The 4,571-nt window shown below is 33.5% G+C and overlaps 1 pseudogene; it reads right to left on the bottom strand.

Moving 5' to 3' along the window:
• Nucleotides 1-362: 362 nt before the first annotated feature.
• LOC120588660 (uncharacterized) lies at nt 363-478 on the bottom strand (annotated as a pseudogene).
• Nucleotides 479-4,571: the final 4,093 nt, after the last annotated feature.

Here is a 4,571-nt window from a genome sequence, read left to right as displayed (position 1 = left end):
CTGACTTATTTTACTTAGCATAATACACTCTAGATCCTTCCATGTCATTGCAAATGGTAAGATATCATTTTTAAAGGCTGAATAATACCCTATTGTATATATATATATAGTGGCTGTACAAATTTGCAATCCCACCAACAGTGCATGAGAGTTCCCTTTTTTCCACATTCTCTCCAACACTTGCTTTATGAATGTTTAGTTTTTTCTTATTTGTACACATCCTAATTATATTATGAAAACTCACATTTTTAGTTTTATGCCCAATATTATTTCTATTTTAGGTTGTCTATTTACTTTCTTTATGCTGTATTTGAATGAACAGAAATTTTTTTTCTTTTTAAATTATTTATTATTATTTTTTATATCTACAGCACCTGGTCTTCCTGGATGGTCTCCCATCCAAGTACTAACCAGACCCGACCCTGCTTAGCTTCCGAGATCAGACATTGGGCTAGTTCAGGGTGGCATGGCTGTAGCCCATGGACTGTGGCTCCACTGAGGTGTGAACCCAGGACTTTCTGCATGTAAAGTAGACATGTTAACTGCTACACTATGGAACCACGTCCTTTTTGGTTTTAATATATATAATTTTTAATCTTTCTGTTTAAGAGTGAATGAATTTGCTTCTAGACTAGGAAAACTGTCTCTTATCTCTGGGGATGACTAAATATCCAACTTGTAACTCTTGGCTATGATAAGAGCGAGGTCATTTATGATTTGCTGTTTAAAGTCCAAACCTCCCCGATGACTTCTCAACTTCTCAGAACTAATTTGTTTTGTTTTGTTTTGTTTTGTTTATAATATATACAGTAAAATAGAATCAACTTTTATTTCTAATGCATAGCATAAACCTTGATTTGCTTAGAGCCATTTCTGGGCCACAAGAGGTTCTTTTTCATTTTAATACTTGTTTAATATTTTATCAAATGATCTTAGGTCTTTTTTTCTTATTTAAAAGGCACAGTTTACTAAATATAATTTCTTTATTTTGAAGACTAGTAATCTTGCAGTATCAAATTGATGTTCGTGAACATTAATTCTCTTCTAAGCATTCTGAGGATGTGCTCTATGTGCTCTGTGGTGAACTGGGGATTAAATGAGCCAGCCGTGATATCAAAACTGGCTCTACCACTTAACCAGCTAGGTGGACTGGAACAAGTAGTTACCAGTCTGAGTTTATAAGCCTTAGTGTCCTCACCTGTAAAAATCAAACTGATAGTTTCATTGCTGGGACCAGAGATGATGAGTAAAAGGCCCTTAGCATAATATCATTTGACACAAAAGAAACACTAAACAAATACCTTTTTTCTTTTTTTTTTCATTTTATGATAGGGAGAAATATATATTGATCCCAGGACTTACTCTAGAAAAACTGATTGCTTGTAATGAGTACTGTAGTGTCTTCCCAAGTCCTCTCCTCAGGCTGGTCATCCTCCAGATGCTGATGGGTTACAGTTGTGTTCCATCTTAGGCATTACTCTTGGACTCCAGCAACTGCAGGACTAATTTTTTACTTATGGTCTTTAGCTGGTATAAAGACCATGGTTATGCATCCTGGCTTAAATAAGTAAACAGAGGAACACAAAAACCTTGTAGGAAAATTGATTTTACATTGAATTTTTTTGAATATTCACTGTATAATTATTGGTGGTTCATTTTGGAGACAAAAAATATCTATGTGTGAATAAGTATCCTGAGATTTTGCCCCTGGATGTCTCCTGGATCTCGTTGCTTTCCTGTATTCTCTTTTTGTCACTTTAAAATAAGTCTTATGTGAGGATGCTCTGTACAACTTCTGAGACCTTTTAAAGATCCAAATTTATGGAATCTTTGCAGTCGGCAATGAGAATGGGATATTTGAAACCACCTCTGACAATTCAAATTAAATAATAATGTCTAAGGCGTGGTTTGGGAGAAATAAAGCTGAGGGGGAGGAATCACTGTAGTTTCCAGGTTGACTTCCTAGCCACTACTAGATTTAGGCTGCATAAACACTACATCCAGTGACAAGAGGAAAATCATTAATGAGACTTGAGGTTCATGGATCCAGAACTAGATAGATAGCTAAATATAGTACAGACTAAATTTTCAAAAAAGTAAATCAGCCAACAATGCGTTTTTTTAAAATAAGTTCTAGTGAAATTGAAGGTAACAGAGAAGTTGGAGAATGGTAAAGATCCAAAATTATAACCTATACTTCCTATATAACACTAAGATTTCCACTACATCTATACCCCTCACCACGTAATGATTGGTGCTCTGATAAAATGAATTCTAATTGTTCGTGTCCGCATGTGACTTAATTCTTAAGAAGAAAAGATGATGTGTGGGAAGGTAACACAAAATTTAAACCCCTGAATGGAGTTAAATGAAATATTGAGGATTATACAAAAAAAAGGGAACAACAGAAAAAACTATGAAAATTCTCAAGATAATTAAACTATATAGGATTCTTCAGAAGGTCAATTTAAAATGACATAAAAAATGTAAGAAATAGGTGGAATAGCTACTAAAATTTTAATGAATTTCTATGAGACTAGGTCATCCAGTTCTACCAACTACTCAAGTTGTCAGTGACTATGACAAATTTACTTTATCTTCACCTTGATAAGTTTTTTAAAAATCTGATGATTATAGAAAATAGGAGTCTATAATCCTTTCAGAATGAATGCCAATTAAACCTGGAGAAAATTAAGATTTGGAATGACAAGAGGACCAGGTTCTCTTGGCATCATCTCCTATTGGGAACTCAAGGTCATTTGCATTGAGATGGGTACAATGGTGCTAGTGAAGAAAATTTATTAGAATTACTGGGCACCAGTACTCAGTGTACTGTCTTTTATAAACCTGCTAATGAAAAGTTCGAAGATAATAAAATCAGTGGGATATGGTGATATAAATATAGAATGTTTGGGGGTCACAGTACATAGCTCAACTAAGAATTTATGAACCAAAGTTATTTATAGGTTTTGGCTCACCATTGCCAGAATATGTGATTGAAATATACATGATTTTTAAATGAGGGAGTCCTCCTTTATCCAAAATATAGGAAAATGGGATGATATGCAAATTTGCTGTCCAGGCTATTGTAATTGGACAGTCTACACGAGAACCTTTAGAATACTCTCAATGTATTTAAGTGCTTAATTTTAAATAATGTAGAATACTTGGAAGATGTAAATATTGCGATTTAATAAAGGAGCTATTAGATGCAAATATAATAGTATCACAAAACTCCTTGCTTAATAGTCTAGCATGGCCTGTAGAAAACTCACGAATTTTGAAATTTAACTGAATATCATAGAGGATAACATAAAGTTCTTCCTTCAAAAGTCAGCTATACCAATACAGTATCGGTAATTTAAGATATGCCACAAACTGAGAGACATAGCTTGGTTTGATTTTTGCCTTCTTTTTCATCTCTATTTAAAAGAGTTAAAGCTTATTTGCATTCACCTGGGAAAGGTTACAGTATACACTTACTACGTAACCACCAGAATATTTTGATTCTCCTGATGATTTCACAACCTGATGAGAAGAGATATAGATTAGATTTAGTTGGACAGTGCTGTTATTCATTACATTAATCATAGAGTATTGATATCTCAATCCAAAGACTAAGTCAAAGCATAATTACAAATACTTATTAATCATATGACTATCAGAGACACATGATATCTGATTCAAATGAATTAGAAAGAGCTAATTAATTCAAATGAAATACAGAATTCAGAGCAAATGATAAGATTAAATAGCATAACTTGAATGGGGGCAATAGAGACATTGCTCAGACAACCAAAAACAAGTTTTTTCTTCTGCCGGCTGTAAATTTAATCAAAGAACATACAGATTTTTTGGGCTGTTTAGTTTCTAAATATATCCCATGCCACATTTGAGAATATTAGTACCTATCTACAAAGTTACCAGGAAAATAGTTAAGTTCAATTAATTTTTTTCCTAAAAGTGAGCATTCTTAGAGCTTCAAAATATGCATGATACCCAACATGTACAGACCCCATGCTCAAATGATTTTGGAACTGTTTGAAACTTGCTGCCGAAATGACTGAACATCAGAGAAAGGCCTGTTATTGCCACCTAACAGATACCATCGGGATTTTGGACAAATTTACTGTTTCAGTTTCAAGGTATACACTATTTAAAAGGCAACTGCTAGTTTGTTGTTGGAATTTATTTGCAACTGATTCTGTTACAGAGGGACAAAAAAGTTATCTTGAGACTCAAGATAACCGGTTGTGTCAAAACGTCTGCTCCATCCTTGACTTATCAGATATCTTGTGTCTTATTGCATATAATGCAATTTATTTTTATTTTTATCTATTTATTTTTTTATGGATAGAGGTAAATTGCTAAGGTAAAAAACTACTTGGAAAACCGAAATTGATATTAGTTTAGCAATGACTTGGCGATACACATTCTTGCTTCTAATAGCTCCAAAGGCTGCCAAAAACATCTATGAGAAGCTCTTTGGTATATTCAAATGGAAATATTTTTTGAATGACTGCAATTCATATGATATTTTCTTGGGAAATTGAAAATTTTGGAGTCCAAAA

The sequence above is a fragment of the Pteropus medius genome, unplaced genomic scaffold, assembly GCF_902729225.1.
Source record: "Pteropus medius unplaced genomic scaffold, Ma_sr-lr_union100, whole genome shotgun sequence".
In the NCBI taxonomy this organism is placed as follows: domain Eukaryota; kingdom Metazoa; phylum Chordata; class Mammalia; order Chiroptera; family Pteropodidae; genus Pteropus; species Pteropus medius.
Note: the sequence above shows the minus strand (reverse complement) of the source record. Positions and strands in the feature narration are given on the sequence as shown.